Source organism: Ambystoma mexicanum, chromosome 2p, assembly GCF_040938575.1.
Source record: "Ambystoma mexicanum isolate Mex_15411 chromosome 2p, UKY_AmexF1_1, whole genome shotgun sequence".
Lineage (NCBI taxonomy): Eukaryota > Metazoa > Chordata > Amphibia > Caudata > Ambystomatidae > Ambystoma > Ambystoma mexicanum.
Window position 1 is genome coordinate 1,358,488,749 of NC_090923.1, and position 18,775 is coordinate 1,358,507,523.

Sequence of the window (18,775 nt, forward strand, 5' to 3'; positions counted from 1 at the left end):
AAAAGTGAAAGTGTGGCTGATAACGTGCGTTGCTATCGGACAGCCCCAGTCTCATCATGCGATGCAAGTTTCAAACATTTTGAGCGCTGCATTGCATTTTTCAAGTTCCCATTTAGTTCAAAAGCGTCCCCTGATTTGTTGCCAATTGTTGCGTGTTATGCCCCATTAGCCCCGGGCCCATGCGTTGCGACACCCATACCTTTCACCCCAATCACCGAATGCCAGCTTTTTTGGCTCCCCCTGGGCTTTTCCATGAAGTCATAAAATCAATCCACAGGAGAACCAACAATGCTGGCGTGGTGCTTGCCGTTTCGGTTCCGATAAACGGCCTGCTCTTGCTTCCTCTGCGCGCTAAGTTTTCCCGTGTTTTCTCGTGTTTTCCCGTGTTTTCTCGTGTTTTAAGTTTTCTCCGAGCCCTGTGAGGAGGGACGGTTTCCAAACGCCGCGGGCCTCTACTGAAGAAAACAGAAACGCGCGGCGTGTGTCACTGTTAGGTCCAGATCTGGTGAACTCGCACCCGATGGAGCCGGCGAGTCCGGCGCCGGGGCAGAGTGGGTGGGGAGGGTCCCAAAAATGAGCCACGCGGTGCAATGAGTCACAGAGACCTGATAGGCTGCTCAAAGCATTCCCAGCGCATGCTCCAACTGCTGAACCGGCTCCTTACCGACCGCCCTTTCATGGCTGCTGCGAAGTTCCCCCTCGCTGGAACCCGCGCCACAATTGGAAAACTTCTTCCTCTCGGTCGGAAACACTGCACGGCCTCCCAACTGGAAAACGTCCTCTTCATGGTCATGTTGTCCGTGTGCACGCAGACGACGGTTCCGCTTCTCGCCTTCCTGGGTCCCGCTCTCCACCGATGGATGTCGCAGCCAAGCCAAGGTGGGTCCTCCTTCTTCCGCTCCTCTTTCGCTTCGTTTGTCCTTACCGACAACTAAGCCCGCAGAGGCGAAATTGACCGGGGAATCGAAGGAACGGAATACGCACAAGCCCGCAGAGGCCAAACGCAAAACGTTTCCTTCTCTCCCTTTTCCAGGCCTTAGGAGCTTACCCGAGTGAGGTGAGCTCCTTGCCTGGTTGTGCCCATCCTGCATTTCCTTGGGGTACTTATACCCCCCTGGCCCTTTGTTGTCCCTCTGGGGGGGCTGGACTTCCTCCTGCCCCCCTGTTGCTTTCCTCACACCTTTCCCCCATCCATGTGGGGTTTCCCTAGCAACGCTGGGGGTGGGGGCGCCGCTTGGCTGCCCCTCCCCTTGTATTTCGCGCCGTTCTGTTTCCCCCACCCTGCGCCTAACCCCCCAGGCCCTCCATCGTGCCGTACTTTGTACTGCACGGGGCCTGGGGCATACTCATGTTTTCAGGATTGCTTCTAGAACAGCAGTTAGTTGATTCATCACAGCTGACCTTCCAGGATAACCTTCCTAAGCTCAAATGTGCCGCAAGGGCCGAGCATCCGCCCTCCTTCTCTGCTGTCTACTAGGGCGGCAGCCCACTCCCTGTGTTTTATGCGTGTTCGCATATTGTAAAATCTTTAAAAGGAACGTGCACATTGTCACTTCACCAAACCCAGGGACGGCTGTGGGGCCTTTCAGCTTTTTAAAACGAAAGGGGCATTGAGCCTCAGGGGCCCCTCAGCAACTGCACCATGTTGTCAGTCATCAGTCTTGTAAACACAGCAATATATTCCTTTATTTAAAAACAAATCGACCAGGGTTTTCTACGCTTGCCCCCCTAATGGCCTATTCATTATGGGGTTGAGTGTGTTTATCTATAAAAAAATATATATATATATATATTCAGAAAAACAATTTTGTTAAAGGGACGTTATGGTTAAGTTGCGCTACTAAAAACCTATGAAATTCAGAAAAAAAAACGTTGTTAAAGGGACGTTATGGTTCCAAGCAAAACCAAAAAACCCCTGAAATTTGCTAGTTATGGTACACTAAGCAACCATAAATCGCGCCACCACCGTGCATTGCTAAGACTAACACACAGGACATCACTGATGACATCACATGTGCATTTACTTTTCATGAAAAGTCTGTACAAGGGATTCTTATTATAATGTTGACAAAAAACTGTCAAGAATCATTGGAATAAATGAAAATGCTCTGCAGCGCATGGAACAAAAAATGGATATGCCTATGGAAGTTTTCAGTCTTTTAAAACATTTTGTGGTGGACCACATAAAAGAAAAAATTAAATATGCCTGTTCCCCCTCTTCATGTCCCAGTCAACTATCCCCAAACCCTCAGTACCTAGAAAAACGTTATGATGAGACTTCCATCCCTTCATCCCCTCTCATCCACACTCTCCAAACCCCTAATTCCCCTGTATTTGTGTCAGTTTCTGCATCCCCCTCTCTTTCAAAAATTTTATATTTGTATATAATAAAAATAATTATTATGTGTGTTTTAATTCAGTGCTTTGTGTCTTATTTTTTTCAAAAGGCTGTTGGGGTGTCCGCGGACAGCACGGGTTTCCAGAATGTCCACAATTAACCAAAATGGAGGTGTCCTAAGGACACTATACCTGTCCGTACTGTCCGCAAGCAAGATGGAACTGTTCTTAGAACACACTCAGTGTCCGGAATGTCCGCAAATAACCAAAATGGAGTTGTCCTAAGGACACTATACCTGTCCGTACTGTCCACAAGCAAGATGCAACTGTTCCCAGAACACACTCTGTGTCGGGAATGTCTGCAATTAACCAAAATGGAGGTGTCCCAAGGACACTATACCTGTCCGTACTGTCCGCAAGCAAGATGGAACTGTTCTTAGAACACACTCAGTGTCGGGAATGTCTAGAATGAACAAAAATGGAGGTGTCCTAAGGACACTATACCTGTCCGTACTGTTCCTGATTAAAATGGGAGTGTCCGTACTGTCCGTAGAACATTTACACACATGCGCACCACACCCATAGGTCCTACAAACATCGTGCCTGTCCGTAATTGTCCGTTGCACATGTGTCGCACTTTTAATTAGTTTGAATACCCGAACACTATCCGTAGAACTCCCGCGCACATGCACACAACCGTTCCTGCGCATTTGGTGTCCTGCGGACAGCCGTCCCATTGACAAATGTGTCCGCAACGTCATCATGTGACCGCACCCACGCTGAGCATGTGTCCTGATTTGCGGACACTGTCCGTGTCCCCAAACATTTCAAAAGTACTTTTTTGGACAATCCAAAGTATTTTACAGTAAAAAATCACCATTGCACATGTCCCAGACAATGTCCCTGGCGTTCTACATACTTTCTGTGAGCCTTTTTGGGGTGTTCTATCTGTCCGCGGACAGCGTGGCTGTTCGCGAAGCGTGCACCAGCACCCCTTTAAAAGGCCACACCACAGAGCTCATCCGTCTTTCTACTACTGCAGATTGACTTGCTTTTTCGGCTTTTGCTGCTCTTGCTGCTCTTGCTGCTTTTCCATCATCTAACCTGATGGCATCCATGCTTGGTGCTGCTCCAGCTGGTGCTACTTCTCCCTCAGCACCACCCCCACCTGCTCCACCACCACCACCTCCCCAAAGGCCTCCAGAGGGGAACAGGCGTGAGGATGTAGAGGAGGAGGATGAAGAGGATGAGGTAGTGGAAGTCCCTACTACCAGCACTCGCCGTGAATCTTGGGTGTGGCGGTTGTTTACCACTCTTGGTGGAGTGTCAAAAGCATGTGCGAATAAGGTCACCTGCAATCAGTGCCACATGTAAAGCAACACCTAAGGTTGTTCCACGGTGGGGCTATTCGCAAGGTTGTACCTTGTAATAAATGTAGTAGGTTGAGTTCCTCTACAACATCCTCCGTTTCCGCTCCTGTCACCACAAGAGACACTCCTGTGGGACAGCAAATGCCTCCAGCTGCCTCACAGGCCATTCATGATGCTGTTGACCCTTACCTTTTGAGGGTCACAATATTGTGTATGTACTGCGACGCAGTACTCTGCGGGGGGGAGAATCTTCGGAGTGCTTTCGAAACTGCGGTCAAGGAGCACGAGAAGGTCTGTCCACTACCTGAATAAGGCCCACCCTACATGTTCCTCTCTCCACTTGCCCTTTCTTATCCCCGTGGTTGTTGTCCCTTCCTTACCCTCCTTTCCCCTCCTTTCCTTGTGTGTTGTGTTTAAAAAACAAAAAAATATATAAAACAACAAAAAACAAAAAAAAGCCTTTCAAAGTTTAAAAATAGAAGTGACAAATAAATAGTTCAGGGCCCTGTCAATATTTTTAGAAGTCCGCAGACAGTTCGCAGACCTTTACTTTTTGAGGTGCTGCGCTATCATAACCATGGCACTTTTCTGTGGGAAGAAGTGGTGGCTCTGAAAAGAGCCTTTTGGTGGTGTTTTTTGTGTTTGAAAAACTTCAAATGGTTAACACCTACTGCAAAATGGATGACTGTAATTCCAAAAAAGGTCCTAATGCATTTTGTACATTTCTCAGAAAAATCTTATTGCCAGCATAAGTAAGATGGACTCATCTCTGCGAAAATGTATGTGCTACGAAACATAATATTTTCATTGTGCAAAGAGGACATGCCAACATCTCTTAAAAAGGCACAAACAGCCTTATTGACATTGCGCCTCGCTTTCTCCATTTGTGGACCAAATGAAGAAGAACGCAGCCACATTTGTCTCTGCGCAATACGAGAAAAAATTACTTGGGAATTTGGAAACATGTCCATGACTTTCCCAAGTCCTTCCTTCATTGAAAATTGTAAAAAAATTCCAGACACATGTCCTAAACTGTTCCCTCCACAATGAATTATAATTATGTCTGGATGATGCTGTGTCTCCAAAGTAGCACACAGAGGTACCAAGTCCAGCCACTTCATTCCATGCACTCCATGCCAGTGCACCTCCACATGAGGGAATCCAAGATCTGCAGCTACTGCACAGCGTTCTGCATGCAATGCACCTCCAACCAATATATCCATGAGTCTCACAAAATCCAGATAATCTGTTTTCTAAAACCACAGCCATAGCTATCTGTTCTTCTCTCAGGAAAAAGACTTTCTGACAAACTCTCTCCTTACACAAGACACCCAGTAAACTTTATTGACCAATCCCTTGCTCTACTCTTTCTCATTTGCATGCCTCTCCACCCCAAAATCCCCATATGTAACACGCGGCATCCGCGGACAACCGCCATGTCCGCGGACATATCGAAAATCTATCGAAAATCTGAGCTTGATGAATTCAAATTGAAATAGTGTGCCCCATTTCCCCTTTGAGGTGAGCTCTGAAAAGAGCAATTTTTTGGGGGTCTTTTTTTGCAGATGCTTGACAGACAACTGTTATTTTGTATTTTCTTTTAGGTTTTTTTTTCTTACTTTATTCCTAAATTATTCACATACGCTTCCCCAAAGCAACCCTTACATTCCAAAACAGCATGGCATGTCCCATAAAAGATAAAGAAATGCCATCTTCTTTAAAATAAACAGCATTACTGGAATCAATATTCTCATTATTACAGAAGAACATACCAGCTCTAAGCATGAAAGCAAACGTGCCTTGGTTGATTGCACACCTAGCAATGTTTTGCTGAGGACAAAAAAACAGAACTATTGTCCCATATTGCCCTAGGTACTAATCCAGAAAAATAACTTTGGCATTTGGAAGGACGCTGATTACTACTTGAACCAAGTGTTCCAAATCTGCCAAAAAAAGTAGGGGCACTTACATAGCCCAAATGCAAAGCAACACAGTGCAAAACTGCCACATGGGGACTGTCCCCCCTGCCCATTTCTTCACAAACTTGTACAATTGCAATCAGGCACAGTGCGCCACACCACCTCCACTCCTTTAACATCAAAATTGTTTGCCACATGCCTGCATTGAGCATACTGCTGTAAACCATGCACAAACATATCTCCAACCACCAACACCCTGACGTTCTCCACCTCTGCCATCTTCACTACACACAGCCTCTTTCAACACAAATCCACAACCTCAACACCTGATTGGCTAATCCCTGCAGTCCCCTTTCCATGCTGGATTTGCTGGAAAACTCTGGATGTGGCACGCCCTGTCCACGGACAGCCGCTGTATCCGCGGAGCGCGTAACTCTTAGACAGCCCTTCTACCATTTCTACTTCACTCTCTGTTCCATTCCCTCATTGGATACAGCTAAGCAGTCACACAACCATTCACCCATTACATCCAAGACCTCTACATCTAACTCCATCATCGTAGTTCAGCACTTCAAATGTACTGTTGATCACTCTGAGTACAAGTCTCATATCATTGGAAAGCATCTACTACAAAACCTACTGTACAAATCTCCAAGATTTCTACTTGCAGCTGCATGCATATCCACATGCATGAATACAAACTACCGGTATGCATATTTTATTCACAATACATGTACAACTCTTATAAATGTATATAAACAGAGTAACTGCCACTTAACCTGTATAGCCTATAAAATGAATGTACTATTATTTCTCCCATTTGCTATAATCAACTGTCACTTCCAAACCTGTCTGCTATCTAAATTCTATTTGTACACACACAGCTATCTAAAAAATTATAATATTAAAAGGTGGGAGAAATAACAGTATAGTTGTAGAAAAACACTTAGTAGTGTATTATAAAATTACACACAGCCAGGATAAATTCATGGATCTTTATATACTCACACAGATAGACACTATCATTGAAAAGCTGCCAGCTGAAATAACACCACTGCCTGTACATCACATCCTTCTGCTTTATTACCTACACCTTCAGAAATGCATACATTTCATGCTTTTCTATACAGTTTCTGCCATTTACCTTATAAAAATTGCAAAATAAGTATATCATTATTTCTTCTATCTCCTAACATCCAATAACACAGCCTTTAGAAACCAAGTGAGTTTCATACACTTAGTATTATACTCATTTGCAAAGCATGTTGAACTAACATATTGTAAGTAAAATATAAAGGCTGCACATAGTCAAAGGAAACTGCATGCACACGCTATGTTCAGTTATCAAACAACAATACTACTATAAAAACACAAAAATCAACGTCTAAATTAACATCAGTGCCATAAACACACAAAATTACTAACTTCTTTCTTTTACAATTGCAGTGAAGACCACTCTCCTGAAAAGCAGCAGCATCTGAAGTACAAACAACAACTCAGAAGAAACCTGCTCATTCCAAACAAAATAAGTAAGTACAATACTACCATAATATTCTAACTGTTACTCAAACATACTGTGGGGTTGATTCATGGAATTTGTGCGCTGAAAAACGGGGATTTGTGTGCCATTCTGCCCACAAATCCCCATTTGTTAAACAGGTATTTGCAGGCAGAATGGCGCACAAATCCCCTTTTTTCGGCGCACAAATTCCATAAATCAGCCCTTAAAATGTTAGTATTGCAGAACGAAAAACTGTTTTAATTCTATACCATTAGATTAAGTATTAGTGCTTCTCCTCACCACTAGCTTACTTTCTGCTGTCATCTAAACCCCAGTATAGTAACACACAAATATAAGAATAGCCTTCCCAACTAGTTGTAGCTGCCCAATGCACACTCACACACCACCACATACATCCTTACCATCAAACTCAGACACTCATGCACACAGCACACACACATTGCAGAACAGCCCAACCCATACCTTCTTTCTTTTTCAACAGACCCCCAAAGAATGTCTACCAAAAAGCAAGTCCGTAGAAAGCAATGCAGAAGTAGAGCAAATGAAAATAAAAGTGTCCAAATTAAGCATCCATCTCTAGCAGAATTTGTACAAAAAGTTCAAACAAAAGATCTAAAAGAGTCATTAAGCGCAACAAAACAAGCTTCCAGTACAAAAATGTTGCCTCCTCTTTCAAAATGTAAAACGAAACAGAAAGTGATTAACAAGAATTCAGCTACCACTACTGCTAACACTGCTCCTATAGATCTTGATGTAGTGGCAAGTAACCATACCAAAAAAAGTATTTTACAAAAAATGTTCCACCACAGGGTCCTTCAGAATCTTATAAAAACAGGAGAGAAATCATGCAAAATCTTAAAACCTACCGTAGAGAATTAATCTTAGAAGCTCTCATAGACAGTGCAGTCCTTCTCAAAAGGAAGTTATTTATTTTAGTGTTAAACAGAATGAAACCACTAACAAAACTAACTACTAAACTACAAAAAAGACTTCTGAATAAATGGAATGTCAACAAAAATAACTTCTTACATATCTGTGGAGGTGAATGGAGTCACACCACAAGCACAGAACCATATTTCAATGCAGAAGCATACAAACAAAAGCAAACACACACAATTCCCATACATAGCAGTGGACGAGGGTATGAAAAACTTAATAATACCATAATGAAACAAGAAACACTGCTTACAAAAATATCCCCAGAAAACTCAGTATCACCTCTCCATCCGACTGAACCAAAATGTCCAGTGTACAAATGGCCGTGCACGTCAATGTGTAACATTGACAAAAAATCTTTAAAATCTTTACGCCAGTTCCTCAATCAATATGTAAAAGGCAAAGACAAATTCAAAATGAAACTTCTGCAAAATATGGATACCTGTCCAGTGCGCAAATACACAGTACTACAAGGACATTCATTAGCCTGCATTTCAGGACCTAATTGCAAAAGCACCTTCCATCATATCAAAATGATATCAACACGTCATTCAACTATAAGAAATTTAGTCCATAAACTGTACTATGCTAAAAGTCCAGCTTTAGCATTAGGCAATTTAAATAACAATCTTCTACATGGTACAGCCAAAGACCTACTTGAAGAAATAGAGCATATCCAGAGACAATATTTTGGAAGTGAAAGCCACTTACAAAATGCAATATCTTTACAACAGCCTAGGAACAATTCTGCAAATGGCAACCTTCTACTACACACATACAAAAAAGAAATACTAAAATTTAAAAGTACATCCGCTGAAGTATCAAACCATGTGTGTGTGTGTTGCCCCAGAACTTTTTATAAAACTAGCACAAAAATTGTAGACATAACATACAAAATAGAAGACAATGAAGATTCCAAATGGTTTGAATTAGCTCTCTACCTTATGGCAGAATACAAATACGAAATAAATGACCCATTATACTTTGAAGTTACTGCACTGCAAAACTTGACAACAACCAAACTCCTTCACATGCTATCACAAATAACTTGGAATTATTCCCACTGCCAAAACCCTTGCAACAACTCAATTTATATGAGAGCATCATAATTCAAACAGTGCATCCATTTCAAGCAATAATACACCTTCAACCAAAACTGCAAAATTACCTCCCTCAGAATTAGTGAAAGGCATTTGTGGCAAAGTAGTTTATTTACCATTAGATCTGAAAGAAAATGTATACACTCTAGGAGTTCAACGTCCAATAGAGCAATCTTTAATTGTCTTAGTAAATGGTGTACCTACAAAAGACAACAAAAATTTGGCAACAGCTTGTAGACTTACATAAAGTTAGACAAGCCTTGCAATATCTAAAAGACAATAATGAATACTACAAAGAAATTAATATTGAAGAAAACCTGATGGAAACCACTGAAATAATTCAAGAGTCACCAGAAACTGAACAATTTGAACTTCTAGATCCTGCTACAGTATCCAAAATTTTAGAGCATTTTACAATTCATCCATTACACACTAAAGACACGATAGATGATGCACTGGAAACATACCAAATGCAACAAACCAAAGGATCACCAATCAGCATATGGGAAAAAAGTATAGAAGCACATGCTTTTCCTCTACTCTTTCCTACTGGGAAAGGAGGAAGGTACAATGATATACCCACTCAGATAACAGCATCAGAATACTGCCTGTTACGAATGTATTCTGAAGTTCCCAGATTTAGACAAAATGTGGAATACATATTCCTCCTACTCTTTGAAAGTGAATTAGCAACTGTATGCCACGGAGTTGCACACACATTGAAATCAGGTTCCCATTTTCAAAATATGTCAGCTACGCAATTACTACAAAAAGTGCAAGAAAAAGATGAGGTTTAACAATCAAGTGTTACAAATCTGTTAGCAAACATGCGTTGTACTAACGAGTACTGGTTCCAACGTCACGGAGATGTACGTTGTATGATAAGAAACCTTGGCCCACCCACTTGGTTTGTTACATTAAGTTGTGCAGAATATGCATGGGAGGATTTACATGATTACCTACGCATATCAAACAAAAACAAAACAAACATAGACATACTAACATCTGGAGAACTTTGCTCTCTAGATCCTGTTAATGTTTCAAGATATTTCCATCATCGCTTCATTTCTATGCTACACTATTTGTAATAAAATTGTACCTCCCCTCGGAGAAGTGCAACACTTCTTTTGGAGAAAAGAATACCAAGCCAGAGGAGCACCACATATCCACATGCTTTTATGGATTAAAGATGCTCCTAAATTTGGTCAAGACAGTGATGCCACTGTTTTACAGTTTATCAAAAAATATGTCACTTGTGAAATTCCTTCAGAAGCAACAAATAGTGATCTTCATACACAAATTTTACAATTTCAAAGACACTAATGTGGGAAATATTGTCGTTGCAAATACAAAAACAAATGGAAATACTGCACCAAATGCTGCTTTGCTTTCCCTAGACCAGTTACAGAAAAAGGTCAAGTAAACAACTTCATGTCTTCAGTTAGACATAGTGTTAAAGTTGAAATCACCTAAGAACACATATTACATTAAAAGAACAGAAGACGCAAAATATATCAATGATTACAATGCAATAATTGCCCTCTTATGGAATGCAAACATAGATGTGCAGTACATTGCAGACAATTCCACTGCAGTTGCACGATATGTTACAGCCTACTTAACCAAAGCAGAAAAAACAGAGCTTCAAGACCTCTGGGATGACCATTCATCCGACAAAACACTGTCTCAGAAATTGTACAGCTTAGGCATAAAAATGCTCTCTCATAGAGAATGTGGCTGCTATGAAGCTGCAGACGATTTAACCAGTACTGTTTTGTATGGAAAATCTGAAAATATAGTAGAGTTCTCAAATCATACGACGACATAGAAACAATAGCCAAAATGATCACAACAGCCAAGACATTTTGAAAAACAATTTACTAGACATATACTACCCATACAGGAGTACCACTTTGGAACCATGAGTCTATAACACATAGCCCAAAACTTCACATACAAAAATAATATAAAACCAGATGAAAACAAAGGTAGATACAGAGTGACAAATTGTGAAGGCAGCTTAGTGAAACTTACGAAACGAAGCTTAATTAATCATATCAAATTGTCATTAAAAACTCCTTAACATAAAGACCTATATTACATGTCCCTGTTACAACTTTTTAAACCATGGAGAAAAGAAGAAGAGTTACTAGATATCTATCTATGACTCCTATGAAGATGCTTTCAAAGCAAATGAAAGCACTATAACCGATGTAAACTTTACACAGTACAAAACAATGGTGCACAATGAACAGCAACATGAAGAAGAACTCCAGGCCCAAATAGATAAGGACACTCCCGACAGTAGTCAACCTTCTGTAGCAGGAAGACAAGAACCACTGGGACAGCCACAAATAGCAAATGAGGCAGAATTAGCTATGACAGAAGTAGAAAACACCATGTGTCACTATGAAGAAGATACAGAAGACTTAACTGTACTGCAATCAAAACTGAACAATGAGCAGCATAGAATTTTTCAAGTAGTAACAAAAGAAATTGCACATGGTATACAACATGAAAATAAAGAATGTACCTGTCAAAATTACAAACCTATACTACTATACGTCAGTGGTCAAGCTGGTTCAGGCAAAAATTCTTAATCTAAATCATCAGCAAGTTCCTTCAACAATTGACAAACAACAAACTGTCAGCTGTTGTAACTGCCCCCCCAGGTTTAGCTGCCTACAACATAGGTGGTGTCACTTTACACCGATTACTACTCCTTCTATTAGAATACCAAAACAAATTACAATATTAAAAACTTTCTACAGAAGCTGCAATGGAACTACGCAGAGTGTTAAAACAAATTAAAATGCTACTATTAGATGAAGTGAGCCTGGTCTCCAACCTAATGTTGGCTTTGATTCACCTCAGATTACAAGAAGTACATAAAACAAACTACTCTTTGGAGGAAAACACATTATTGTTTTCGTAGATCTTCTTCAATTGACACCAGTGAAAGGTGAACCTATTTTTAAAACCTTAGGACACAAACTATGCCGTAAAACTGTTGGCAGCATAGGAAATGTCAACCTTTGGCAACATTTCCAATACAGAGAATTAACAGAAAACATACACCAGTCTGCAGACCTCACTTACGCCAACATTTTAAAAAGTATTACAGTTGGTGTACTACCTCAAGAAGCACAATCAATATCAAAAACCCGGCACATCCATGCACTGTATGGCCATAACTCATGTGCTACTGATGTCATGGAAAAATGTGCACACAAAAATGTCAATTGTATGTCCTTTATGCCAACTCTTGCAAGCTGTTCAAAATTCATTGAAACAATGTTGAAAAAATAAATGGCAACCAATAATTGAAATTTGCTCCACAGACAAACTGGAAGTACATGGTATGACACTACCCGTGTGTCAACAAGCCACAACAAGACTAAATACCTTAGAAAACTCTATCTCCAACACAGCTGGTTTGGAGAAAATATTAAAATTATCTTTAAACTGTAGAGTAATGCTTAAACGTAACCTTGACGTGGAGCAAGGACTGGAGCACTTGGTACAGTTGTTGGCTTTCAAACATAACCACGTAACAACAACATTCAGTTTGTCAATATTCTCTTTGACAAACTATCAGAAGTTAAAAGGATAGGACGCTCAACAGCTCCATTCCTTCTTTTCAAAGACATGTATGTACGCAGAGAGCAATTTTCTTTAACTCTAGCATACGCAGTCATCATTCACAAATCACAAGGTCTTACCCTAGATAAAGCATTGATAGATATTGGGAACAGAGTCTTTGAAGAAGGCATGAGCTATGGAGCACTATCACGCTTACGTACACTTGACGGTCTATTTCTAATCAATTTAGATGCAAGTAAAGTAAACGCTGATATTTCTTGCATTTTAGAATACAATAGACTACGTTCACTGTACACCCCATCTAAAAACGTATCCTGTTCCACAAAAAGCAAAACGTTGTAGAAGAAAACTACTTCAAACAGAAATGCAACAGGGACTCACTGCAAATGCTCCGAAGAGAGTAAAAGAAGCTAATACTTCATCAATTACTACAACCAAAGAAGAATCTACTACTCAAAGTAACTCAGGTACTTCTTCAAAGAAGCAACACACACTCCGAAAAAATGACTTGGACACAGAACTATCTGGTCCATTCAAATTTTCAAATATAACTGGTGTAAATTGCTACGCAAATGTAGCAATAAATATTCTATTCCAATTGCCACCAATTGTTGATTTACTTACACAATACAGACCAATTGTGTTTGTAAATGTTAGTCCTTCATAGAAATGCAAGAAACAATACTGACAACACATACAGTGTTCATGGAATAAGACAAGAATTGGACTACTGTGCTGGAATGGTGAAATTCACTATAAACTCACAAGAAGTTCCACGAGAATTTCTAATATACTTACTACAAGTATTGGAAAACAAAAACATACCTATAAATGAAATCTTCCAGATTTCATACATGTGGAAACATACATGCACTCTCTGCAACAATGTGGCACAGGAACAAATCCCTAATGAACGCTCCGTGTATGTATCCATACCTAACTGTGTATCCGTTCCATTTCAGCAACTTGTACAAAATGCAAACCATGGCAGATTATGTACTACCTGCAATTCAGATAATCGCTCCACCTTACAAATACAAACACATAGTAAATACGTAATAGGAATGCTTCTACGTTACAATGCAGATGGTACCAAAAACAACTGCAAGCTGACTGGATTCACACATGGTCAAGTATCATTTGGTAAGAAAACCTTCACAGCAATAGGTATAATCTACCACACAGGAGCCACAACCAATGCAGGTCACTACACTGCATATATAAAAATGAATTGTGGATGGTTCGAATCTAATGATAGTACCATTACTCTAAAGCAGAGATTACCAGCAAATCTTATAAACGCTTATTTAATATTTTTAAAACCAAAATTTAATAACTAATCGGTGCATAAACATTAATGAAACTTCAATTAGAAAACTATAAACAGTTAGAATACACCAACAGGTATCTAACTGCCCCAAGATTCTGCAACAACCAAATAGATAAATGAATACCACTAAATTATAAGAAGAAATAAACAGTTAGAATACGCCAACAGGTATCTAACTGCCCCAAGAGTTTGCAACAACCAAACAGATAAATCAATACCACTAAAATATAAGAAGAAATAAACAGTTAGAATACGCCACAGGTATGTAACTGCCCCGAAATTCTGCAACAACCCAACAGATAGATGAGTAACTTGAAAATATAAATAAAAAACTTGTCATGGCTCGTTGGCGCCACTGCTCTCTGTGTCTATTTTTCCTTCTTCCAACATGGCTCCTCTTACATGGGGTAGCAGTGCAGCGTTTCCGCGTTTGGAAGTCAGACGTCCTCTGATGTCATCACGTTGTTCCGGGGATTCCGGATATGGCCCAGCGGATCCAAAGCCCAGCGCGTCGCTTCTCTCCCCAGACGCTACGTGAGTTTGCAGCTAGGGTGCATGTTACCTACATCCTTGCTTCTACTTACCATTTCCTTCTATTCCTTCCCACAGCCTTGTGCCTTTATCCTGCCATTTACTCCCGTCATTCAAGACTCTTCAACAACCTTTGTTAGACTCTTCCTTCCGACACACAGGGTACTTCTCCACCCCTTTTTCTTCTGATTTAACTACGTGTCTGACCCTCGGCTCATATCCTGTTTGTTTATTTAGAGTCCAGATGTTTTCAGGATCCCGCGACTAGAACCAGAGAGTTCCTTCCCGTATTGATGAGCGGCATACAAGGGACAAATTGATCCATCCAGCAACACATCCGTTCCAGCAGGGTTTTATTCCCCAGGAGGGTTTCCGTGGGATCCCTCGCACCACCCCTTCTTTCCCTTTTAAGGGGAGGGGAGGTGTCAGGGTCCTCAGGGAACTCCCCAAGTGCCTCGTTGATTGCTGCACAAAACAGGTTAGTGTTGAATTTATTACAAAACTATAACCAGTTAGACTACGACAACAGGTATCTAACAATCTGCAACAAGCCAACAGATAGAACATTAGCCATAAACAACAAATAAACACTGAAAACAAAGAAAGAAATGTATTTTACAATAACAAAAAAAGTTTTTTTTAATCCAGCATGGATTTTTTTTCCCACAGACCCAATGATTTAAGAAACAAACATAGAAACTGAGAAAATTGCACAGTACACTGGTTTTTAAACTACTAAATATCAGGTTCGAAATAATGCAGAAATGTCTATTATGCAATGCAATAACTCATTGTGAACTACCTACACTAACATGATCTTTTCTTTTATCACAGAAATTGAAAAAGAATATCTGCTCCAGTTACCCAAATCACGAACAAAATATATCCAATCACAAAAATCAAACAGTAAGTATATAATAATTCAACTCACAAATACTGCTCCATAACACAACCATTGAAGCAAACATCTACCCATACACCACAATCCAAAATGTTTACTTCCATGGATATGTTATACTGCAGTGCTTGTCACCAAACTGTACAATCTTAATTACATGATGTAGACAAAACTTCACATACAAACTATACAAATCAAACAGTACACAAACTGTGGATTTGTGGATATTTAATGGATGTTTGATTCTATGGGTGTGTTATGCTGCGGTGGTTGTGGCCAGGGCCTAGAGTCTTGGGTGCATGAGAGCCTACGGCCTTCGGCTATGCGCCCAAAACTCTAGGCCCTGGCCACAGTCACCGCAGCATAACACACCCATAGAATCAAACATTTTAACTGTGCTATATGGGCTACTGCATTTTTTGTGTCGGCGGACAGCCGCAGTGACCGCAGACATGATGAACACATCAGGGGCGCCTGCCATCTAAACAAATGCAGCATTTGACCCAATCTTACACACCAACACACTCCCCAAAGTTGTATTTCTCCCCCGTTCGTCGCCGCGCTGTCCAAGGATGTCTGCGGATCCAAGATGGCGGGTGCATCAAAACAATACTACACACCTCACGCTTCAACCCAGCCAATCAGCGGACACGTCGCATGTCCGCAGACATGATGCAAGCCGATTACCCAATCAGTCTCCTGTCCGTGGAGCGAACAGGGAAATGTGTCCACGGAGCAGACATAGATATCACTAATTTTTTGAGACATACTTTTTGGTCGTTTTAAAAAATACTGCTGGACGGATGTCCACCAAATTTACAAAAGCACGCTTTCGGAACCAAGCCGCTGCTCCTGTTGCAAATTTGGTGCAAATCCGTCCAGCGGTTTGAGCTGTAGGCGTGAGCAAAGTTTTTTCCCCATTCACTCTATGGGGAAAAAAAGAAATTTTGGGACCCCCCTTATAACTTTGCCCCCCCCTGCACCAAACCTCACTAAACTTTGCAAAAAGAATTCAGAGTGGGCCAAGTACTTTTTTTTTGCAAAGTTTGGTGAGGATTCGTCCAGGGAGTGCGAAGTTATAAGCCACCCAAAAAGTGCTCTTCCTATGGGATTAGCAATTTAACCATAACTACACACCCACTACCGTGGGCCGTGTAATTTCCGTACATGGGCTTGACTTTAAATTGAGATTTATGAATGATAAACAGATTCATGTAAATCACGCTCTGAAATACTTGTGTACGAGCGCGATATAAATAAAATATCATTTCATGTAGAATTCATACATTGAGAATAAATGTCCATTATGAGCCACAACCGAGCCAACACGTTTTTTCAGCTGAAGGGCTCTTCTTCAGGGCTCTTAAAGCTTCAAAGTGGATTATATGTTATAAAATCAAAAATGTATCTGTAGGGCACTACAAATATGTTTTTGATTTTATAAATTTGTTTTTGGTTTCTGTTTTTGGGGTTATGGGAATGTTTAATCTCCACTAAGGTCTATAGTGACACTCAAACCTATAATTGCCTACTTTGTAGTGCATTGATTGGTTGTTTCCCATCTTCTTTTTTTAATTCCTTTCTCTTTTTTCGTTCTGGGGCTTAAAATGTGTGCTTTGCAGCGCTAGCACTAGAAGCTGAGTTTCCCTGGAGCCCTTCTGTAGTGTTCTCACCTCATTGCATTCTAACACTGGTTCCTCCACATCAGGCACTCACTGACAAAGAAGGGGTTATAGCTCTTCCATGGACATTTATTGTTTGAGGTCCCTGCTGGCTGGCAGTCTCGTGATAATCAGTGGCGATTAACCTTATCTTTGCCGCCATTGTAATGTATGCACCCCAGGGGTGCCTAAGATTGTTTTCACTCTACACAGGGGGCCCCCATCCATCGTGTTGAAATGGGCCTCCACAGATCTTCAGCAGGCCTGACAAGACCTAATAACCACAGGCAAACTTTGCAAATGAGCCCCGCATTGTAAAGAAATACCCTCCCTAAGCCACCCTTCTAATGGGCAGGGTTGTGCACTTGCAGAGTTGAAATGCATGAAATAATACATCAATTGGGCACTATCGTGTTTTTTCACTTACGAAAAATGATCCCTTTTATGTGCTACGGAGCTGCATCGCCTAGTCGGCCCTTTCTTGCCCCATCGCTGCACGATTCAGGGGGCTGTCGGCACTTAAATGTAATAATCAAAGAACACTTAAAATGCACTGCAAGTGTTGTAAGTGTCTGTTGTCTGCACAGGAGGCTGCATACAATGCTGCTGAATTTACCTAAACGGAACGTTGCTGAACACAAGTCGGCAAGAAGAAGGAAAAGGACTTTTTACGAGCACATGCAGCGAAACGTTGAGAGCCGTTTGGAACACTGTATTAAGTAAATATTCTCGCTTCCAATAAATATATACGTGCTCTTGGCCAGTGCTCTGTTAGTGCTTTTTAACACTGACTTCGGAACAGCCTACTTAGTGTCACTGATTCAAATTTTTGTTTTTCATTCAATTATAGCTCTCTCTTCAGTCAGCGTGTAACGTCTGCTATCCCCTGTCCTTTTGCTTCCCAGAACTCCTACTTAGTCACGGGTGCACGCGCAATCGTGTGCGCACCGCAAGTGTTGTGTCTGTTGTCTGTTTGCTGTTTAGGTTTTGGTGGAGTGCCGAACTAAGTTTTTATTTTTGAATTGTATACCAGTCCTAACATCAACTGGAATTACTTTTTTTCCTTGCTGACTTCTAATGAAACGTAATTTGTATACACTGCGTACAGACAAGCCTTACCTAAGGCTTGGCAGAGGTACCGATTCTGTTATACAGAAAAACATCAAACCATTGAACTTATCAGCTAATTCTGCTAACCGTAAAACATGTTCTAGGCCCAATCCTCGTCCGCGGCCGAAGGACCAAGCATTACCCCAAAGTAAGAATATTACTGCAGCGGACATACTTTTTTTTTTTACCAAGATCCACCCTTGGGGCCATTTTCGACTGCTAACCTTGATGCCTTGCATAGCTTGGGCGCTCACAATCGCGTTGTTGCTCAAAACACTGAATCCAATAGAGCCGAGTCCGCAGTGTGTAATATATCACTTACGGACAGTGCGGTTTTGCAAGGTGATTCAGTGACGGCTGAACAAGTGTGTTATGGTGTGAATGAGCCTAACCTTTCCGTTGATGTAGCTTTCATAGATTTAGATTCTATGAATACTGATTATTCTGTGCAAGCAATT

General features: G+C 41.0%; 1 protein-coding gene across 1 annotated transcript in view; it reads left to right on the plus strand.

Moving 5' to 3' along the window:
• The window catches only part of PEMT (phosphatidylethanolamine N-methyltransferase), a 1,987,238-nt gene that overhangs the window by 1,413,726 nt on the left and 554,737 nt on the right, over window positions 1-18,775 (plus strand). The window lies entirely within an intron of this gene.